This window comes from Malus sylvestris, chromosome 11, assembly GCF_916048215.2.
Source record: "Malus sylvestris chromosome 11, drMalSylv7.2, whole genome shotgun sequence".
In the NCBI taxonomy this organism is placed as follows: domain Eukaryota; kingdom Viridiplantae; phylum Streptophyta; class Magnoliopsida; order Rosales; family Rosaceae; genus Malus; species Malus sylvestris.
In genome coordinates this window covers 18,617,740-18,642,081 of record NC_062270.1, presented here as the reverse complement: position 1 = coordinate 18,642,081, position 24,342 = coordinate 18,617,740, and the positions used below count along the sequence as shown (strand labels likewise).

Genomic DNA, 24,342 nt, shown 5'->3' with positions numbered 1-24,342 from the left:
CAAGTAACTCTAATGGTTGGAATAATGTAAGTAGTCCTTTGACCTGAGGCATCGTCGTTGTCTTGTGGCTAAGTACTTAATCTTTGATTGTGTCAAAGTCACCCCATTCGCGGATGTCCACGGCATAATTGGGGTTAAGCCACTTAGTCATGAAGGCAAGTGAATGCGCAACAAGGAATCTCTAATCCTCGATAAGAGAGGAAGAATACTCTGAGATATGATTCGGGAATCTTCGGCCGAAGTATTGAGCGTAATAAAGGAAAGCGTTCCTATACGACTCAATTGAATCATATAAGAAGGAATAATCACATTAGGGGTTTTACATAATATATCCATACCCTAGTAATGTGATTCAGAGTATTGTTTTAAAGAAGGATCGAATTACATTGTAATTCCAACTGAATAGGTTCTCCGAACAACTTCTACATTAGCTTGGGTAGCTATGACATATGGTTAGATGTCACTCATAGCTTGTGAGTTCTTCTAGATGATTAAATGTAGTCATCAAAGAAGAAAGGTGAATTAAAAGGAAGTTTTAATTCACTAAGTGATTGGATTAAATATAATCAATTGGATTGATGTCAATCACCTCACTGCCTTACTAATTAGAACCTAAAATGATTGTACACCGATACACTCTTGTAGTGAGTAATTAATGGATGATGGAAATAATTAATTGGATTAATTAAGTGTTGTGATTAATTTAGAAAGTCTAAAGAAATCATAAAAGCGATAAAAGATCGTTTTGGGCTTAAAGAAACGTTCGAGTTTAATTGGGCCCATTGGGCCTAAACCCATTGGGCTTTTATTCAAGTATTGGATGACTAGAAATAAATAAAAGCCCAAAGCCCAAACCAACACAAAGGGGCCGGCCCTTTAAAGTGGAGAGGGAGAGATATTTAGTCAAGTTGTTGACTAGATTTCTTTTTGTCTATATAAGAAACTTTATAGAGATTTAATCCTTAGGGTTTTTTGTGTGTTTTAAAACAACAAAGAGGCAAAAGAAACATCTCTCTAAAACCACAAAAGGCCGGCCACCTTGAGGGTGATTTAGCTAACAATCTTTCACCTTTTTGGTTATTCCTCCATCCATCTCATTACACTAGTGGGTGTGGATATTTAGAGGTCTTCTCCTTTGGAGACTAAAGGAGAACCTTGGAGCACTCTTACTAACAAAGTGTAGGAGGCAAGGAGGGAGGCTAGGCTCAACGACTTCAAGGAGCAAAGGGCTTGGAGGTGGTCCATCCTTGGTCTAAAATCAAGATCAAGAGGTATAGATCTATACTTTCACTTAGTTCTTTACTTGAATGTTTTAGATGCATTATATATAAACCTATGAACCTTGAAGGGGATTTGCATGACTATAGCTTTGATATTATTTGATAAATTGCTTCCGTTGCTCATGTATATAAATTTTGAATTGTATATGCATGATAGTCATTTAGAAATCCCATGTGATAAACTCATAATTTTCCCTTCATGGTGGTGCTACTAATTGACAATATTGTCCGATATCCAGGAACTGTCAACTAGTATTCAAGCGGTATGATTTCTGAGACCGAACATAGGTGTTGGTATTTGGGAGTGATACATTTATACTAGAATGTCGGTTCACAGTTTCAGGGTAATGAATAATATCAAAATATCATAAATCTATTAATTAACACACGACTAATAAACTGATTAACAGTGACTGCTAAAGCCGAAAAAACTAAATCTTGGCAAGTTAGTAGCAAGCTTTGTATTAGGACAGTAAACTCGTAGTTGTTTTTACCTTATCACTTATCTAGGTAAACATAATCTCTCTAACAAGCCACCTTTTCGATCACTTCCACAAGTAGATAGTAGAATTGAAGTATGAGTTAATTTCTCATTGTTACAGTAAATGGAGTATCGAGGAAGCTATTGAGATCCATTAGCACGTGACGGAGTGAAAGGAGGTAGTATGGTAGGATTCGAGGACGTACATTTAAGCGTTATATTCCAAAAATCTCACCTGGGATATCATCAAATGGTGAAACGAAGTACACCATCAATCCATTTTCTATATCAGTTTTCTTTGTGACTTTTCGAACAAGTCCTACTTCATTGAGAGAACTTAGTTACGAAAGCTTACCGATTAGGAATTTATCCAATCAAACTCTTATCTAGGAAACCTCGAACCTATCTGCGAAGGCGAAAGGCCGAACCTTAGGATCATAACTAGATTTTAGCAACTAAATTAGGCGACAACGAAAAAACAGTTAGCCTTATTTCGAATTGATGGTCTCTTCAACCAACTTCTTGAGTCTGAGTTTTCTTTCATAGCCTGTTGAATTCATAGTAGTCTTACTAATGACTTTCTCATTTGCTTCAGTAATGAGACTAGATTCTCTAAATACCGACAGTCAGGTTTATATAAAATTTCTCAAACGTAAGTTTTGTTTAGATTAGTACTTTTGTTGGGAGACATGATCTCAGTAAAGAATATTCTTTACTCTTTTCCAAAAGGTTGTAGCGGAAGAAAGTTGGCATTCTCACAAAGTGTTGTGAGATTTGAGACATCCTTAGTCTTGTCGAGTTATCAACAATTGGTCAACGATTTTTCGGCTATAATGTTTTTCCTCACATATTGACCCAAGGAAAGTTAGTTCAGCTTAGGGTGTTGATTATGAATAAAGTTTCTGACAACCGAATTGTTGTCTCAACCTACCTTTGTGTTACACTTTTCAATGAATTGATCATTTGAAAATCCATGATGAAGTGTTCTCTGGATGTTTCACTATGCTGAGGCAGCATGACGGAGAATCGCTTATACTTTCCAACAGTTAAAACCGTTTGAAATGAACCATTCTATTCATGACTTAGAGTCAATTGTTATTATCTTCATTTGAAATATCATATGACACTTCTCGGTGAGAAACGTGTCTAGAACCTTTACCAACCTTAGATTTCTCAAATACATCTTCATTTGAGATAAGCTAAAATTTCTGATAGCGACGATGGAATAGCCAAATCAACGCCTATGAATGCACTATCGTGTATTACCTTGGTGGTGCAACGTAGTTACTGAGCACCTTTAGCTTGTCCTATCCCACCTCAATTGGAATTCACAAGTATTGTTTTGACGTTACTTGTGAGATATCAATAAATTTTTTGGGTGGTTATAATCACTTCATGTATCTGTATAAGGATGGGAAATATCACCATAAGCTTCCAATACGAGGTATCTTGTACTTGTGGAGATATGACGATGTTTCAGTGACCAACAACCGATGTGACAAGTTAGCTCATTTTCCGTTGGTCGAGATGGACTATGCTTAGACCACTTGGTAAAATTCCTCATTCTTGAAATTATCAGATCTTTCTGGCATTTAGACCAACGTCCATTATGATTGTGATTCCATATTCACCTCTTTGTGCCAGAAGACATTCCAATCATCCTTCGATTTGTGTCCACATCATTGTGCCTCGTATTATTTTTTATGCAAACAGACTGTATAGAGAATCGCTCGACGCTTAAAATTTAGTGTGATAATTAATTCATCAATCACCCAACGAATACTCTGTTGAACGAATCTTGATCGTTGGTGATTGAATGTTCCAGAAACTACCAAGCCTTCTCGACATGGTTTCTCACTCAATCAGTGAAGAATTCACGATATATAGACCAGGTGGATGTGTGCACCTAGTTTCGTATTGATGCTAGCTGTAATAGTTGGAGCATAATCTTCTACCAGATATATCAAGAAGAGTTTCATATGGTCTTGAGGATTAAGCAGCCTTTCAGCGTGGTATTGGTGAAGGTATGAATGTAGGTTTTGATCTTGGCGATTGTGGCATTAATTTCTATATGTGACTCGAGATTGCAACCGTCATTTGAAGAATGTGGTCAAAGATATAGTTTCTTTAATTCAAGTTTTCAAATCTTATATCATCAATTTGGAAAGCGATCATCATGGTTAGTCTCGAAAGAAATGTTTTACGATAAGTGTTCGTCTAGGTGCATTTTCACTACTTTACTTCAGGACTTGATGGTTTGGGCTTACATGGACGTTGAAACACTTTTAGCAACTGGATTAAGGCATTTTCACTACTGTAATATCGATGGCTTAATTGCTGGGGTCACTAAACAAGTGAGCAAGTCAGCTCATCTATGGCAACAGTTATTGGTTAGTGAAGGTTAGGACTCGACTCGTGACTTACACACTCATTCTAGAAATTCGTGACACGACGAATGCTGGAAGGTGGGGTAATCAGTAGTAAAGTATTTGATGGATTTCAGTCAGAAATTGCTGTTCTTTCCAAGGTTCGTCATCGACATCTGGTTTCTCCTTTGGGTTACTCCGTTGAAGGAAATGAAAGGCTTCTTGTCTACGAGTATGTCTCAAGGCGCTCTTAGCAGACATCTTTTCCATTGGAAGAGCTTCAATCTGAAGCCATTATCTTGGACAAGGAGACTCATAATTCTGTTGGATGTTGCAAGAGCGATGGAATACCTACATAATTTAGCCTGCCAAACCTTCATACACCTAAATCTCAAATCTTCCAATATTCTTCTGGGTGATGACTTTCATGCAGAAGTTTCAGATTTTCGGTTGGTGAAACTTACTCCGGATGGGGAGAAGTCTGTTGTGGCTAAGCTTGCGGGGACATTTGGATACCTTGCACCTGAATATGCCTGTAAGATTTCTTTTGAATCCCCTGTCAAATTTGGTTCTGGAATCGAATTATATAAGTTCATCATACAACTGCTGTAAAATCATATACATGTTATGATTATAAATTGATGTTGTCTTGTACTTGTAACACACGTCTACAACTGCTGTAAATTCAAATAAATTCCTTTTATTTTTTCACGTCGAAGAGAGATAAATCGCTTCTGAATGAGCCCCAAGGTGATAAAATGACCCGCAAATCAAATTCTCGTACTGTGTCTCTTTTGGTTTACCAAAGTGTGTTCACTCAGAGATCAGAAATCAATATGCTGATTAAACTAAACATTTATTATGTGTTTGAAACAAAGTGAAGATAACTAGTCCTATTGGCTGTCGATTTTTTCCATAGGGTTGCGACTTGGTGACTGCATCTTATTTTAGCTAAAAATGCCGGTAGTTTCCTTGAAATGGAGGGACTCTATGTGATATCCTGCAGATGATTGAATATTTTAGTTTTCAAATCGTTATGTACTTTTACATCTGATCTACATAATTTGTCGTACTAAATCATAATAATTGATTTCAGTGATGGGGAAAATCACAACAAAAGCAGATGCGTACAGCTTTGGAGTGGTGTTAATGGAACTTTTAACTGGATTGATGGCGCTTGATGAGAACTGGCCAGAGGAAAGCAGGTACTTGGCCGAGTGGTTTTGGCAAATAAAGTCAAGCAAGGAGAAGCTTGTGGCTGCAATTGATCCAACTCTTGAAGTAAAAGAAGAAACTTTTGAGAGCATCTCGATAATAGCTGAACTAGCTGGTCATTGCACAGCGAGGGAGCCAAGCCATCGGCCTGAAATGGGACATGCAGTGAATGTGTTGTCCCTACTTGTCGAAAAGTGGAAACCAGTTGAAGACGAATCCGATTGTCTCTCAGGGATTGATTACAACCACCCTCTACCTCAGATGTTAAAGGTTTGGAAAGAATCAGAAAGCCAAGGAGTCTGGTATAATAGCCTTGAGGACAGCAAGGGCAGTGTTCCTGCAAGGCCTAACGGATTTGCAGAGTCCTTCACTTCCGCAGATGGGCGATGAGAAATTGGTAAGTCCACAGAATCTATTGGCTCTTGCAGCACTAGTCTCTATGTAGGATGTCATTAAGTACTTCCTTTTCGTTTGTGTCTAATAAGGGTAAAACTGTAAACAGTTAAGGTTGTTATGGTTGTTTTGTAATTAGTGAGTGATGAGTTGATGAAGGTGTAATTAGTTAGCTATCTAATACTAGTGAGTAACTAGTATATAAGGCATCAGTGTGTAACCTTATTGAGTTAATGAAAATGAAAGGATAATTTTCCTAATATGGTATCACTCGCCTAAGTCCTACGACAGCCGATCCTCTCCTTCTGCTTCCCGCTTCTTCCTCTTCGAATCTTCAAACCCTAGAAATCTCCCGCTTCTTAATCTTCGATTCTTCCAACCCTAGTAATCACCATGGCTGGATCTCCTTCCTCTGGATCTGCTTCTTGTCCTAATTCTTCTCTCTCCTCGACGACATCGTCGATTACGATCCAAAATATTGGATCTATGGTGCCGATCAAGCTCATATCGACGAACTATCTCACCTGGAGTGCTCTGTTCGCTCCCATCCTTCGCCGGTACAATCTCACCGGAATCATTGACGGCACGATGTCTGCTCCGCCGAAATTCCTTCTTGACTCATCGGGTACTCAAACTTCTACTCTCAATCCTCAGTATGTTACTTGGTTTGAGAATGATCAGAATATCTTGATTTGGATCAATTCTACTCTCTCGGATGCCCTAATTCCGTACACTGTTGGAGTTAATTCGGCCCGTGAGCTCTGGTCCAAATTGGAATCGCGACTTGCAACGGCTTCGCAATCGCACATTCATGAGCTTCGTTCTCGTCTTCGTAGCATCACGAAGGGTGATTCTACGGCCGCGCTCTATCTTCAACAAATTGAAGAAATCGCAGATGCTCTTGCCAACGCAGGCGCTCCAATCGAAGATTCTGAGTTGATTTCTGTCATTTTACATGGTTTGCCCTCTGAGTATGAGTCTTTCATTGATGCAATCCAATTTCGCCTGGGTTCAACCACTATTGATGAACTTCATGGGCTGCTTTTGAGTAAGGAGCTTCAACTGACTGCTCGCAAGAAAACCTCACCTTCTACTCCCGTTCAAGCTTTTAATGCTTCTGCTGGTCTTCTTCCCACACCTCTTGGTGATTTTGGTCCGCAAGCATTCTTTACTCAGAACGGCTCTTCTTCCCAATCCTATGGTACTCCAAATCGTGGCAATTTCTCTCAATCTCGTAATTACACAAATCGTGGTTCACAGCGGAATCATCAAGGTTTTCAGGGCAATCAACGATTCAATCGCGGGTTTCAGGGTAATCCTCGTTACAATCGTGGTCCTCGTTCTCAGTACAACAATTCTCACAGAAAGATTTCCTGTCAAATTTGTCGCCAATTGGATCATGAAGCTGTTGAGTGTCCTCAGCGCATGAATCCCAATTTTGGTAACAAGAACTCTCCAGCTGCTTATCATGCCTCTACCCCTCCTACTTGGCTTCTTGATTCTGGTGCGAGCTCGCACATGACTCATTCCTCCACCAATTTGCAGAATCCTGAGCCTTACACTGGACCTGAGCAAGTGTATATTGGTGATGGCAAAGGTTTGCCTATTCTCAATTCTGGTTCTTCTACACTTAATACTGGTTCTCATTGTTTTGATCTTAACACTGTCTTGCATGTTCCTCATCTTAAGCAAGATTTGATTTCCGCAAATCGGTTTATTCTTGATAATTGGTGTTCTATTCATTTGTATCCTTTTCACTTCATTGTGAAGGATCTTTCTTCGGAGAAAACGCTTTTTAAAGGTCCTGTGAGAGCTGGTTTCTATCCATTTCATGCATCTTCTATTGCTGGTAATCAAAAGGCATTTGCTGCTTCTGCTAAAGCTTCCCCGCAGACTTGGCATCATAGATTGGGTCATCCTACTCTCAACATTCTTCGTAAACTAGCAACTCATTCTTGTATTTCAGTTTCCAGTACTTTAAATAAATCTGTGTGCTCCAGTTGTGCTCTAGGCAAGAGTTCCAAGTTGTCTTTTGCTTCTGTTTCTTGTACATCCAGTAGGCCTCTAGAGCTCTTGCACACTGATGTATGGGGTCCTGCACCACTCCTTTCTGTTAATGGATATCGCTATTATCTCATTTTTGTTGATGACTACACCAAGTATACTTGGTTTTTTCCTCTCCAGTCTAAATCTGATGTCTTTGATACATTTGTGCAATTCAAAGTGTTGGTGGAAACTTTACTCAGTACTAAGATTGTTATCTTGCGATCTGATTCTGGTGGGGAATTTCTGAGTCTCAAGTTTATCCGGTTTCTTCAAGAACAAGGCATTTCCCATCAGTTAAGCTGCCCCCACACACCTGAGCAAAATGGTTGTGCTGAGCGCAAGCACCGGCATTTGGTTGAAACTGCTCGAACTCTCCTAGCAGCATCCAAGGTTCCTCAGTCTTATTGGGTTGAAGCTTTTGCCACAGCTATCTATCTCATCAATCGGATGCCAACAACCACCAACTTCTCACCTTGGGAACTACTATTTCACAGATCTCCAGATTACACCTCACTGAAAATCTTTGGATGCCGATGTTTCCCATGGTTGAAACCTTATACAACTTCCAAGCTTGATCCCAAGAGCAAGGAATGTGTTTTTTTGGGGTACAGTTTAAACCACAAAGGCTATAAATGTCTTGATCCTTCCACTGGCAGAGTGTATCTTTCAAGGCATGTTATTTTTGATGAAGATACATTTCCTTTTGCTCAACAGGATCATCCTCCGCCATCACATTCCAGCTCTAGTTCTTCTCCTTTGCAACCATCCAATCCTATTCCCACCACTTTAACTTTTTCTTCTCTATCTCAACCTTCTTCCTCTTTGTCTCCTCTCTTATCTCCAACTCCCTCTTCACCCTCTCCATCCCCATCTCTTCCTGTCCCCTCTTCTACTGCCTTACCTAACCCTCCTCTTTCTGCACTCTCAATCCCTCTCAATACTCATTCCATGCAAACCAGATCCAAATCGGGTATTTTTAAACCCAAAGCACTTATGGCAACCAAGTATCCCATCTCTTCTGATCTCTCTCCCGATTATACACCTTCTACCTATCTTCAAGCCTCTAAACATCCTCACTGGCGTCGAGCAATGCAAGAAGAATTTAATGCTCTTATTCAAACTGGAACTTGGTCTCTAGTTCCTGCATCTCCCACTCAGAACTTGGTTGGTGCGAAATGGGTGTTCCGAATCAAACGAAAACCGGATGGTACTATTGATAGGTACAAAGCTAGGCTTGTTGCAAAAGGCTTCCATCAGCAGCACGGTATTGATTATACTGAGACATTTAGTCCAGTTGCTAAGCCTGTTACTATTCGGTTACTTCTCACTTTGGCTGCTAAGTTTGATTGGTTTCTCAATCAACTTGATGTCAGCAATGCTTTTTTGCATGGTAACTTGACAGAATCTGTGTTCATGATCCAACCACCAGGATTTGAAGACCCTACCAAGCTCAATCATGTTTGTCATCTCCATAAATCTTTGTATGGGCTCAAGCAAGCCCCCAGGGCCTGGTATGACAAACTCACCACTGCATTGAAGTCTCTGGGTTTCTCAGGTTCCTCAAATGATCATTCTTTATTTGTCAAGAAGGCTCCTGCGTTGATCTTCATTTTGGTCTACGTTGATGATATTATTGTTACTGGACCAAATGCTCAACTCTGCCAAGATGTTATTTCTCAGCTCAGTTCTTTATTTCCTGTCAAAGATCTTGGTCCTCTTCATTACTTCCTTGGTATTGAAGTCAAGCGGTCTTCATCTGGTATCCTTCTCTCTCAACACAAGTATATTCTTGATCTTCTCTCCAAAGCCCACATGGAAGGTTCCAAACCTTGTGTCACTCCTCTTAGTACAACTAAATTGGATCATGACTCTTCTCTGCTTGATAACCCTGAGGAATATAGATCTTTGGTTGGTGGTTTGCAATACTTAACATGGACACGGCCAGATCTGTCTTTTGCAGTTAATTTGGTTTGTCAATTTATGCACTGTCCGAGACAAGCTCATTTTCAGGCCGTCAAACGCATTCTCCGATATCTAAAGGGTACCCTGTCTCTTGGCTTATGGTTTCCCAAATGTCCTAAACCTCTTACTCTTACTGCTTTCTCTGATGCCGACTGGGCCGGTTGCAGTCTTGATCGCCGATCTACTGGGGGGTTTTGTGTCTATTTGGGTGACTCCCTTATAAGCTGGAGTGCCAAGAAACAACCTACTGTGGCTCGGTCATCGACCGAAGCTGAATATCGATCTTTGGCTAACACTGCAGCTGAACTGACATGGATAAGTAAGCTTCTACTTGATGTTGGTCTTGCTCTTCCTTCTTCCCCTCAGATTTGGTGTGACAACATTTCTGCCATTTCATTGGCTAAAAATCCAATCTTCCATGCTCGAACCAAGCATGTGGAGATTGATTATCACTACATTCGGGAAAGAGTGCTTGCTCATCAAGTTCAAGTTTTGTTTGTGTGTACTCAAGATCAGGTTGCTGATATATGCACCAAGGCTCTGTCCAAGCACAGATTCCATCTTCTCCGGGACAAACTCTCCCTTCGGCTACCTCAGTTCGGTTTGAGGGGGGATAATAAGGGTAAAACTGTAAACAGTTAAGGTTGTTATGGTTGTTTTGTAATTAGTGAGTGATGAGTTGATGAAGGTGTAATTAGTTAGCTATCTAATACTAGTGAGTAACTAGTATATAAGGCATCAGTGTGTAACCTTATTGAGTTAATGAAAATGAAAGGATAATTTTCCTAATAGTGTCCATTCTAGTAATCAGAGGTGCTTGCATCGGGAGTGTGAGAATCGTCCGGTCCATATCATCAATGTAGATAGAGGACGTCGATTCAAATTGTTTGTTCGTATTTTAATGAATTATGTAAGTTTACTTTATATACATGTTAGTTTGAAAAGAATCAACTGCATTCACATTTTAAGACATCTCACTATCATATTAATGCATATATTATTCTTGATAATTGTTTCGAAATCAAGAAATTACTAGACACTTCTGCGATATCAACGCTCCCACGGGAGCTCCCTTCCTGTTGCAACAATTTTCCCGGAAAAGTTGACTGAAATTTACAAACCAGTCAATAGATGCAATTTTAAGCATTGACCAAAATCAATTAGTTTTAGTGATTGAAGGCTGAAGCACTCAAAGACATGAGCTAATGCAAACAGACCTGTTATTTGTAATTTTTCGCTTCACTGGTTCTGCTTGGGCTGCAATCTCTATTTTGCTCTTTGGGTACACACTACATATGAGTTCTGGATTTGAAGTAGAATGTTATGTTTTACTTTGTCAATCTAATGTATATAAAGCCTCTTGAAGACTTACCCATTACCTTTCCAAAAACTTCCCTAAGTTTTTAAGTACTAACACTATGCCGGCTACATATGGTGTTTTAATATTTTTGCATCGTATCATTTTCTTGTCATGTAACATTATTCTCGAGACAACAAACATGTAACTTTGCACGCCTAAATATATTAACTCAAATTAATTTGTAAATTTTACTTGTAGTATCATGTTTCAACCATACACTAATTTTTTTTTATTTCTGATAGGAATCACCACGACATGAGACATTTCAAATAATATCAAGTTGAACATAAAGCAAGCACCTTATAATATCATGAAACCTAATTATGTGAAACACATTACATAAAAATGACCAAGTTATTATGCTAAATGATTTTTCAGAAATAAAGGATGTATAAAAGCGTAGTTGACATAGATAACATGTCTATCGTATTTTGCAAATGAACATTAGCCAGCCCCGTTAACTAACGTATTATTATTGTGTAAACCCACTTTAGTACAGTCCTAACTATATAAGTTTTTGTGTTTATTCGTGTCATGTTTTTACGTCATATATTATTTTTCAAGGTCTAATTAAAATTATAATTTAGACAAGATTGTTATAAATAGGCAAATGTTAGAGAGATAACCTTTGCTAAAGACATGAGCAAAGTAATTGCAAAATATTATACCAACACACAATGATTGCAAAGGAAGTGAGGAATATTATTATTATCAATTGTTTTTCTCTCGTAGTGTCTTGATCACCTATATAATATAAAAAATTTACAATTAATGAAAACAATTTCCTGTGACATAACACAACAAATTATGCCTTATTCATTACTATTCACATGTGGGCATATAATCCCACTATTTACAACAAAGATAACATTTTAGATCTACCACATCCTTTGTTTATTAGAGTGCCTCCTCTTTAGAATAACGGTATTTTAAACAATGAGTCTTCCCGCGTACACAGCAACCCCAATCCAACTCCCTCAACTTCCCAGACAACCACCGCCGTTTCTCCCACTTCCAAACCCTTCCCAGTCCACCTCCCCTAATCCAAACCAGTACCGGAAGCACTCTGTCTCGCTTGAAAGGACCAAAACCCCCATAGACCCCACTGTTTCATGGACCTCATCAATATCCCACCGCTGCCGAAATGGTCATTTAGCTGAAGCTCTTGCTCACTTCATCCAAATGAGACGAGCTGGAGTCGAACCAAACCACGTCACATTTGTTACCCTTCTCTCTGGCTGCGCCCATTTTCCGGCCAAGGGCGTTCAGTTCGGGCCTTCGCTTCATGCTTATGCCCGGAAGCTCGGATTGGATACAAATAATGTGATGGTGGGCACGGCGGTGATTGATATGTATGCCAAGTGTGGCGGTATGGATTTTGCTAGGTTGGTTTTTGATGGGCTGGATGTGAAGAATTCAATGTCTTGGAATACTATGATTGATGGGTATATGAAAAATGGGAAGGTTTCGGATGCGGTTGAGCTGTTTGAAAAAATGCCTAACAGAGATGCGGTTTCTTGGACCGTGTTGATTGGTGGGTTTGTCAAGAAAGGTCAGTTCGAGCAAGCGTTGGAGTGGTTTAGAGATGCAGCTCGCGGGAGTTGAACCAGACTATGTGACTATAATTGTTGTAATCGCTGCGTGTGCAGATCTGGGAACGCTTGGTCTAGGCTTGTGGCTAAACCATTTTGTTATGAAGCGAGACTTTAAAGACAATGTTAGGATAAGTAACTCATTGGTTGATATGTATTCTCGATGTGGTTGTATTGGTTTTGCTAGTCAAGTCTTCGAGAACATGCTGGAAAGGGCATTGGTATCATGGAACTCGATGATTGTGGGATTTGCAGTTAATGGGCACGCAGAGGAAGCTCTCGAGTTCTTTAACCTGATGCAGAAGAACGGGCTCAAGCCAGACGGGGTCAGCTTCACTGGAGCTCTCACCGCGTGCAGCCATGTTGGTTTAGTCGATGAGGGGCTCCATTACTTTGATAACATGAAGGGAGTTCACAGAATAACACCCAGAATCGAGCATTATGGATGCATAGTCGATCTCTATAGCCGTGCAGGGAGATTGGAAGATGCCTTGGGTGTAATAGAAAACATGCCGATGAAGCCAAATGAAGTTGTGTTGGGTTCTTTGTTGGCCGCTTGTAGAACCATTGGGAACGTCAGTTTAGCTGAAAGATTGATGAAGTACCTCTCTGTGGTTGATCCTGGTGTTGATTCCAACTATGTGCTCCTAGCCAATATATATGCAGCTGCTGGACGGTGGGATGGTGCAAACAAGGTTAGGAAGAAGATGAAGGACCTTGGGGTACAGAAGACAACGGGATTTAGTTCCATTGAGGTTGACTGTAACATTCATGAATTCGTGGCCGGTGATAAATCCCATGTTGACACAGAGTGTATATATTCAACCCTAGGGCTTCTCTCTTGAGCTCATATTAAGTGGGTATGTTCCAGAAAACATTGTGAGAGAACCGTACAAGTTTGATTGACACTGTAGTTGTAGATTATTCGAGAATACAATATCTTTCTGCGACTACTTATGAAGCTCCAAAACCAGTCTTGTCAATATAATTCAAGAAGTGATTTCGTACACCCTCATTTTCCTTTTGCACACACCTCTTCATTCCCCCCCCCACCTAAATTTTCCTTATATTTATTCAATCTAATACTAGGGGGAAATAACAAAAAAGTGTGCAAAACGAGAAAATGGGTGGGTGTGCGGAAATTATTTCGCTATATAATTCATTTGTGAGATGTGAACTAAAACTATGACATGGTATTAAAAAAAACCAGTACAAACAAGTTAAAAAAAAAAAAAAACTTTATGATATTAGCATCGGTGAAATGAGAAGAGAAGAAACACCAAACCAACAACAGAGAACTTCATCGACCCGAAAAGTGATGAATGAAAGTTCTTTCTTCCTTGGGTTGTTTACACCCTCTAGGAGTTATATCCATTGCCATCAAAATATGTTCTCCCACAAAGTCAAGTTCCATAGCAATGGAAGAGAAAGCATTCAAGTCCGTGTATAGTCTGTTCCATCTGTTCCCGCCACAAATTCGAAAGCCACATGTAGAACTCTCAGTAACTAGAAGGCAACCTTCAGATTGAGAAGTATATATAGGCTTTACGAACAAATTTCAATCCCGAAGGCAACTTGAGAAGGGAATTTTTCCCCAAAAGCATCATAAGCAAAGAACTGGTGGAGTTTTCATTGTTAAATGCCACAAATAGATGCTACACTAGGTCGCCTTCCATGAAGCATCTCTTCCACTCTCTCAGCCACCTCTACCTTCCCGTGAATCCTACAAGCCCCCAACAATGCACCCCATAATGCCTCATCCGGCTCCACCGCCATCCCCAAAACTAATTCCTCTGCTTCATCCACCCGTCCCACCCTACCCAACAAATCCACCATACAGGTATAATGCTCCAACCCCGGCATCACCCCGAACCTCTGCTTCATCATTTCAAAATACTCATTTCCCTTCTCTGTCAGCCCTCCATGACTACACGCTGTCAAAACCGTAGTGAAAGTCACCCCGTCCGGCCTCTCTCCTGCCTCCACCATCCTATCAAACAACTCAAACACCTCATTAAACACTCCATGCATCCCATACCCCGCCATAATTGCCGACCAAGAAATCTCATTCCTCATTAGCATTCCGTCAAACACTTTATGTGTTGGAAATGTGCCCTAAAACCAATCATATGATGATACTTTACGGACATTTCAAATGTTAAACTAATCTAGTTTAACATATAAAGGGCAAAGATTATTGTTTTAGCCGTCTCATATAAATGTTATATGCTTAAACGATAAAGTCCAAGGAATATGTGATTGGGAGAATGCAATCTAATGAAGTTAGATTAATGAGACCATTCTTTCGTAGACACTTCCTAAATGTTCCTGATCATAGGATTAGCAATTGGGCATTGACAGTCCGTTAAGATCAGTACGTACTGTGTCTTCTCTCAGGGAGAGTGACTAGTCTCGAGTCATTGGTGTGTGTGACATCAAGACAAGTACGTAGGTGCTCAATAAGAGAATGAGTTCACTGAACGTGATCAACGAAGAGTTCTTATATTCCATGTCACATGAGAACTCATGGTTGGGATAATGCAAAGTAGTCCTTTGACCTGAGGCATCACAGTTGTCTTGTGGTTAAGTCCTTGATCTTTGATTATGTCAAAGTCACCCCCTCGGGGTGTCCACGGCATCGTTGGGGTTAAGCCACTTAGCTATGGAGACAAGTGAATGCGCAACAAGGGATCTCTAACCTTCAAACAGTTGAGGGAGAATACTCTATGATATGATTTGGAATCTCTGGCCAGAGTATGAATGAGATTAGGGAATGCGTTCCAAATCACATTCAAGGAAATCATATAAGCACACGAATCACATTGGATAGTAGACATGAATAAATAAACTATCATACCAAACAATGTGGTCAAGAGTATTAGATTAGAGAAGGACCGTATTGCATTTGTAATCCCGAACTGAATAGGTTCTCCACCTCTTCTGATTAGCTTGGGTAACCATGATATGCTGCTAGGTGTCACTCATGGTTTGTAAGCCCTAAACGTGTGTAATCACTAAAGGGAGAATTGAAAATAGTTTCAATTCACAATCGATGTAAAATGGTTTTAATCGCCCACTACCTCGCTAAAAGGAACCTAATGGATCGCACACCGTAAAAGGTAGAGATTGGAGATTAAACGGAAATGAGTAAGAATGATTAAATGGTTTAATCATTTATTTATGGCAAGGATTAATTAATATGTTAATTAATCAAACGAATAAGTTCGTTAAAGACTTCGGGATAGTTTTGGACCTTAAGGCCCAATGGGCTTCGAACGTCAAGCCCATTAACTTAAGTTGTATGACAATTTAATGAATGAAGATTCATTAAAGACCAAAAGCCCAAAATCCCCTAAATGGCCGGCCATGATGAAATGAATTAGGGTTTTGGTTGTTTAGGTCACTTAAAGAAGTGACTATATAAATGATTTTATAGCCAAATATTCATTAAGTGATTAAGGGTTTATTTTGGGTGAAAATGGGTGAGAATTGTCTCTCCATTTTTCTCTCTAAAGAGGCCAACACCTTGGAGGGTACATCTAGCAATCCTACTACTCCAAGGTCACTTATTTCTTCTACAATCAAACCTTGGTGAAGAGACTTAGAGGTTCTCAATTTTGGGAACTTGGAGAACCTATTCTTCCATCTAAATCCATGGATCTAAGAAGCAAGGAATGAAGGCCCTATCTCTTTGGGTGATTAGCCTTTGCTTATGCAAAGAGGAATCTACAAAGGTATTAATTTCAACTCATTTTGTTTTGAGTTGATTATTGGTTCACCAATCTACTAGGCTTTGAATTTCATGGTAATGTTTTGTTTTTGAGTGCATGCAAGCATGATTCCGCCTTTAATTGTTAATTGCATGCTATATGATGTTGCTCAAATGAACATGTTTTTCAAAATAATTCCTTCAAGTGGTATCAGAGCCTAGGTCTAGTAGTTGGTGAATCCTTTTGGGTTTTGTAGTTCATAAGTTTATGATTTAAAAGTTGTAATTGTTACAAGCTTTATTCTTGCTTCTTTGAATGTAAATTTTGTTTGAAAATTTGCCATCTCAAATGTTGTAGATGTAGTTCATATGAGGATGAATAATGGAGCTAAAATTTGGTGCCATGATTTTGGGGATTTTCGGCCAAATCCAAAGGGTGATTTTTTGGGTTCATGTTTGTCTTGTTAAAATGGTTTTAAGGTGACTTTTGGAACCCCTAAGTACCCTAGGATGTTAGCCTCATTTTGAATGATAAAAATTTGAGTTTTATTGCATGAAAACATTCATGGAGCTCTTATGGGTTTTCATGGATGTTCTTCATATGTTCTTGATGTTCTTGCCAAGAACACAAAGGTTTGTGTTTTGATTCAAAGTTTTGATTTATTTCATAAAGGTTATGATATATGTTTTTCAAATGATTTATCATGTATTTAAAGTGTTAAATATTTGTATAAATGATGATGGAAACATATATTATTTTTATGAAAGTATTTAAAGTGTTAAATATTTGTATAAATGATGAAAGAAATATCAATCATCAAAACATATATTATTTTTATGAAAGGTGAAAGCACTACTTGATTGTTTTTGACAAAACTAATAAATCAAAACACCCACCACTCCTTTTTATCCCTAAAAACCGGCCACCCTAATAAAATAGGGTATTTTTGGGGCTTTTATGCAATTACATAAAGTTTTGATACTTTTGTGTATTTGTACTTTGACCCGAAAGTTTACGTTTTGACGTTAAGGCCTAAAAACGCTAAAGGACAAATTGTTTTGCTCCTTTAATGAAGTTTTGAATTTATTTAAATTTTGGGTTCTAGTTGTATTTACATGAAGTAGTGACTTTTGTGTTTTTACAAAGTGACCCCAAAAGTTTATGTTTTCGCAATATGGCCCAAAAAGTTGTGGTTATTGCATGATGGCCCAAATAGGATGAGAACAAAATTGTTTTGTCTCTTTAAATGAGAATTGGATTTTCATTTTGTTTAGCTCCACTTAAATCAATTTTATGGATACAAAAACCAAATGAAAATGTTGCATTCAATTAATTAGTTAAAGCGTTAATTAATTAAAGGATGATTATGAACCTAAGCCTAATATAATTGAGCTATGTGAAAGGCGTTTCAAATTTGTTTGAACCATGGGAATGTGTAGATTAGATTTTGGTTGTAATTTGATTTGATCAAATGTTGTAAAAGGGCATAAGTCCTTCTTTACTTTAAGGTAATTTGTTTTATGCAAATGTTGTAATGAGCATAAGCTCATCCTTTACTTTGAAGTATTTCTTTCTTGCTTTATATGATATGCATGAAAATGAAGTAATTGGGTCCAACGCCCCTATGACAACACGCCTTAATGTGATTAAACACGTAACTAAAATCAATCTCCATCCCTAGACCGAGATTCAACACAAGGCTCGTGTTGAATCTAAACAAAGGTTCATAGTCATCCTAAGGCCCTAAGGCAACTATATAGTCCATCAAATGAATGCAAACCTTATGTTAGTAGTAACATATACTCTTGCTTTAAAAACCGTTTTAAAAGCATAGTGGGAGTATTATGTACAACTAAAACAATCATATGGACCAATAGTTGTAATAGGACCAAAATTGTTTTAATAGAGATTAAAATGTATATTGATATGAGATGAGACCTAAAACCCTCAACCAAACCAATATTAAGTTGATAAGCGTGAGAGTGCTTTGAACACTCTTTCGTGGCCTTCCACCGTGGTAGGCTTCAATCGTGTGTGACTCATACACCGTATTCGTCCAATTCTGGGGTTGCAAAGTATGTGCTTACATTCAGGAGAAGCCTATAAACATATGATGAAGTGAAAGGTAGGCAACGAGTGTGGCCAATATGGAGTTCTTCTGAGGTCATTCTTGAACCCCTACTTGAACTAGCATGGTGGGAATGACTTAACTAAGTGCAATGGTGCCAATATGGAGTTCTTCTGAGGCATCATTCTCTAGAGGCCAAACGAGATGGGTACTTGCAAGAGGTTGTTGCAAATGAGTAAGTGTACTCTCTCATTATTATTGTTGCTAGCCAATATGGAGTTCTTCTGAGGTGGGCTTGGTAGTAGTGAGTCTCCCATAACCTACTAAGAGTTTCATCCAAAACTCTCGAATTCCAATGAGGGATATGGAATTTGCCAAAAATAGTGGGTGGTGCTATTTGATTTAAAGACCCGAATCAAATGGCTTAAAATCAATCAATTTATATTCGTTATGTATTTGTTTACCAATATATTTGCAAACGCTATCCAACACTTGACAAATAAAAGCCAAACGTTTAGTTTACGGACTTGGTACTACAAAACCATAGATTGTCTTTAATGGCTTGTAAATGTACCTAAGTAGTCTCATCCTCACAATCTTCCTATTGATAATGTATCATTAGAAGAATATGTTAGAATAGGTCTATCATAAAGAGGACAACACTTTTAATGTCATAATTCTTCAATTACAAATTGTTGTATGAAGAAATAAGAGTTGCTTTGAACAACCCTTAGTCAATGCAAACACTTAGTGCTTGTTTCTTTGTTACATGAACAAGGAACTTGAGAAGAAAGCACAAAGACATGGACACTTAAAGTGCCATGATTCTTCACTTACAAATGTTGTATGAAGAATTGAGAGTTGCCTTGTACAACTCTTGAAAGTTTGTAATTATGTTTAGAACATAATGGTTGGTTGACAAAAATAGTCCATTAACATGGACTTATGATGATTTTGAATCATTGAGTGTTGAAGTGATTAAATCACTTAACGAGACGGAAACTAGGCAAGGACTTCACCTTTGTTTCCCTATCCTAATGGTTCACTAAGTTTATGGTAAACTATGTAGTGAACAATAATCACATGCTCTCCAAATTGTTTGATGTGTATAACACAATTGAAAAAGGTTTCAAGAGAGATAGTGGGAGTTTAGGGACCATGACTAATGTAGTCAAAGGTGAAAGTCAAATAAAGAAGATAAATAACTCCAAGGGAACAAACTTTCTTTATGAAAGGATGGACATTGGAAGGGGTATTTGCAAGAAATGTCTTGCAAGTGTTAAGAACACACCTTTCGAAGGTGTTGAAAAATGTTCTTGAATAGTTCAAAACAGTTGGTTCTTCTACTTGAATGAATGATTCCGTATTAGTAACTATGTTTTACAAATCGTTGTAAAAGTGTGACTAATAAGAAGTAGAAGATATATGAGAGAAGAAAAGGTGCTTCACATACGGAACGTGAATAAGATATAGATCTCTGCGAAAGCAGATAGTACTTACTTCCTCATATGAACTACCAAAGAAATTGGATTATAGTAATCTAATTGATTGTCTCTATAGTAGAGATGATATGGTAGTGTTAACTGTTTAGAATAGAATGATGCTTAAAACCCAAAAGGTTGCAAGGTAGTGACTAATCCCAACTAAATTGTGATACCTCTAAAACATAAGTTACGAGTTGGTGAAACAAGGATGCTTTGGATCGTTAGATCCGGATCCAATACCTTCTTGTTAAAATTGTATAGAGGCGAAATGTTCGAATCTTTATTCTTTTGGAAAGAAGAAAGAATCACAAAGTTGTTGAGGTTAATTCACTTAAATGTTAGTGGCACTTGTCCACAAACATAATATTACTCATGTTGAATAACATTCACCGAAGATCACTCTCGGTTGGACTATAGTTTATTTTGAATAAACACAAGTCCGAATACTTTGTAAAATGTTTCAAAGAATTCAAGTAATGTAAGTTGATGAGTAAGACATCTAAAGTATTTACCTCCTTAGATTTGATCCAAGGAAAGGTAACACTTTAGATAAGTTTCCTTGAAAGATATCAAGGAAAATAGCATCATAAGATAATGTATTTCTCCATTAGGAGAAGAACGAACTTGAATAAGATTTAGTTCGTTAAATGTTATCTATTACCCATATATAGGATATATACTTCTAAAACAATATGATTGTCAATGAGAAGATCTTCCAATATTTTCATGACTCCATAAAATGTAGTTGGAAAAGAAAGACAAATCTTAAGCATGTTAAAGATTTGGGGTTGTGTGCTAATAAGCAATATTTGTTTGATAACAATCTTGTAGGATATCCTTAAAATAACTTTTGGATATCGCTTCTATAAACCAACTAACAAATGTTGTTTTGTTGGGTAGTTCATTGTAATTCTACAATGTGATTTGCCTAAAAGCAAATGAACGAGAGATAGAACTCAAAGAATGGGTTCTTTGAGAGACAAGATAGTAATCAACAAATATAACAACCTAGTTCCTATACCACAAGCTCCAAGGTAGTCGATAAGAATGAAAATCCTTATGACTACATTGAGTGCATATACGATATATACTCAAGGAAATGGTAAAGTACCATTTGACTCGAAATAATGAAACCTTCATAGCTAATTGGTAGCTTAAGGTAACTACAATAAAAAAGAATGGTTGACTTTGAAGAAACCATCTTTGAGATAGGCTTGGTTTCAATTAATTCGAAGATTGCTAGCTACAACTAAAATGGTGATTCAATGTTTTGACATAATATGGGTTTCCGAAACCATTATTAAGATAGTCTTGATAATATATGTCCAAAACTATAAATCACAAGACATGTAAGTTGTAGAGATCCATCCATCATGGATCTTAGCAAGTTAGTGGGAGCTATTTGCATTTTATGAGGAAAAAGGATCAAATCGTTTGATTTCTCATCAAGATGTAAATGAATCTTTTGTTTACGAGTTTTACAAAAGATTAGTGGGAGTTAATCATGTTCCTAAAATTTAAGTATATATGATATATTAATTTTGGAAATGAAAAGAATACTTCTTCGTTAAAGTTATGACTTTAATACATTATATGAAGATAGAATGTATATGGGAGATATAGTCTATATACATGGGATGGAAATCTATAATGATATATTTCATGATATAATTGGATTATATCAATCCCTAATAATAGACAATGGATGCTAGGAAGTTTCTCATATGATGATAAACTTCAATAAGAAGGACGATTCTAGTGAGACTAGTAAGTTGCCCTTCTCAAAGGGAACGTACCCTTTGACTCCCATAGAAATAATGCGTAAATTGAATCCTTTATGCATAAGCAGAAAGGTGATTTATGTATTTCATATTGTATGAAAAACATTGATATGAGTTGTACCTAGAACGGTACAAGACGATATCAGTGCAAGCCTAGGATCAGAACCGTGGCAACTGTCAAGTGAGTCCTTAAGTATTTAAGAAATACTTAAGGATAGATTCCTCAAAGAATGAGGAAGAATTAGAGTAACGTAATGGAAGCGTAAATGTATTAGATTATGAATCTGATACATCATTGGATGTTTCTTCATTATGAATGAAGAGATAAACAAATATCTCTTTATTATGACTAAAGAGATATTTGGATGGAAACATTAAAGTAATGACTTTAGTGTGTTCCATTATGAATGCAAGATATATTGCCATATAGAAGTTTACAACAATGTTGTTTGGATGGGAAAGTTCATTTATGAACTCTCTATTCGATTCCAACCAGAAAGTGTATGACACTAATGGGGCGATAGCTCAAGCCTGGGAATCAAGGTCTCATCAAGATCCGAACACAAATGAGAGACTGAACCACATGATTGAGAATCATGTATAATGGTGACGTCGTTATTCTCAAGGTTGCTTCTGTGGATAACACATATAGATATCCATTGTCTAGGCCTACTTTTCAGCCATTTATGAAATGACTACAGAAGAGGTATCATCACTGATGACCAATGCTGATTGGCTCTAGTGCAAGTGGGAGATTGTTGGAAATGTGCCCTAAAACCAATCATATGATGATACTTTACGGACATTTCAAATGTTAAACTAATCTAGTTTAACATATAAAGGGCAAAGATTATTGTTTGAGCCGTCTCATATAAATGTTATATGCTTAAACGATAAAGTCCAAGGAATATGTGATTGGGAGAATGCAATCTAATGAAGTTAGATTAATGAGACCATTCTTTCGTAGACACTTCCTAAATCGATGTAAAATGGTTTTAATCGCCCACTGCCTCGCTAAAAGGAACCTAATGGATCGCACACCGTGTAAGGTGGAGATTGAAGAAACAATGGAGATGAGTAAGAATGATTAAATGGTTTAATCATTTATTTATGGCAAGGATTAATTAATATGTTAATTAATCAAACGAATAAGTTCGTTAAAGACTTCGGGATAGTTTTGGACCTTAAGGCCCAATGGGCTTCGAACGTCAAGCCCATTAACTTAAGTTGTATGACAATTTAATGAATGAAGATTCATTAAAGCCCAAAAGCCCAAAATCCCCTAAATGGCCGGCCATGATGAAATGAATTAGGGTTTTGGTTGTTTAGGTCACTTAAAGAAGTGACTATATAAATGATTTTATAGCCAAATATTCATTAAGTGATTAAGGGTTTATTTTGGGTGAAAATGGGTGAGAATTGTCTCTCCATTTTTCTCTCTAAAGAGGCCAACACCTTGGAGGGTACATCTAGCAATCCTACTACTCCAAGGTCACTTATTTCTTCTACAATCAAACCTTGGTGAAGAGACTTAGAGGTTCTCAATTTTGGGAACTTGGAGAACCTATTCTTCCATCCAAATCCATGGATCTAAGAAGCAAGGAATGAAGGCCCTATCTCTTTGGGTGATTAGCCTTTGCTTATGCAAAGAGGAATCTACAAAGGTATTTATTTCAACTCACTTTGTTTTGAGTTGATTATTGGTTCACCAATCTACTAGGCTTTGAATTTCATGGTAATGTTTTGTTTTTGAGTGCATGCAAGCATGATTCCGCCTTTAATTGTTAATTGCATGCTATATGATGTTGCTCAAATGAACATGTTTTTCAAAATAATTCCTTCATTATGGGCACCCGCCAAATCACCACACTTGGCATACATACTAATCAACGCATTCGAATTGGCCAAGTCAAAGCCAAACCCATTGACCAAAACAGCTCCATGAACTTGTTTGCCCAGCCTCAACACCGATAACCCGGCACAAGATTTGAGAACCGCAGGCAAGGTATGGCGGTCGAAGGGTTTATTGGCGGCGAGCATTCAGAGAAAAATGGACAGAGACTGAGAGAAGAGGCCCTGGGTAGAGTGGGCCCTGATGAGGGTGTTGAATATGAAGGTTGGTCGGCTAGTGCAGAAGGATAAGAGAAGGTTGGATTGCTTCAGTTGGGAGGAGGCGGCGTAGGAGCAGAGGAACTTCGTTCGAATGAAGTCGTGGCGGGAAATGCCGAGTTTTATGGTTTTAGCGTGGAGCTGCGTGAGGGTTCGGAGGTTCTTGGACGAATTGCAGCCGTCGAGTAGAGTGGCGTAGACTGGTATGAGGCCGCGAGGTGGAGGAACAGCCATTGCTGCCTGTATAGCAACCTCAGGGAGGAATTGTTCCTGAAAGCACAAGTGTGAAACCCTAAAGCGATATCAAATTCGACCGTTCCATTCAAACAAATCATTACTTTACAAAAAATTTATTTGGAAAAAATCTCAGGGTGGAATACTTTTTTAGGTAACAAAAAAATTTAGGAAGGCCACCTAGTATTACAGTTACTAATATTCATCTTCGCTTATAAGTGAGAGGTTTTAGATTCAATTCTCGTCAAATATAAATTTGAA

General features: G+C 38.0%; 3 pseudogenes; 2 read left to right on the top strand and 1 right to left on the bottom strand.

Moving 5' to 3' along the window:
- The first annotated feature begins 4,216 nt into the window (after nucleotides 1-4,216).
- Nucleotides 4,217-10,569, top strand: LOC126590289 (receptor-like kinase TMK3; annotated as a pseudogene).
- A 1,470-nt stretch (nucleotides 10,570-12,039) lies between these two features.
- Nucleotides 12,040-13,601, top strand: LOC126588654 (pentatricopeptide repeat-containing protein At1g05750, chloroplastic-like; annotated as a pseudogene).
- Nucleotides 13,602-14,330: 729 nt separating this feature from the next.
- LOC126591100 (putative pentatricopeptide repeat-containing protein At3g11460, mitochondrial) lies at nucleotides 14,331-24,081 on the bottom strand (annotated as a pseudogene).
- Between the last annotated feature and the right edge of the window lie 261 nt (nucleotides 24,082-24,342).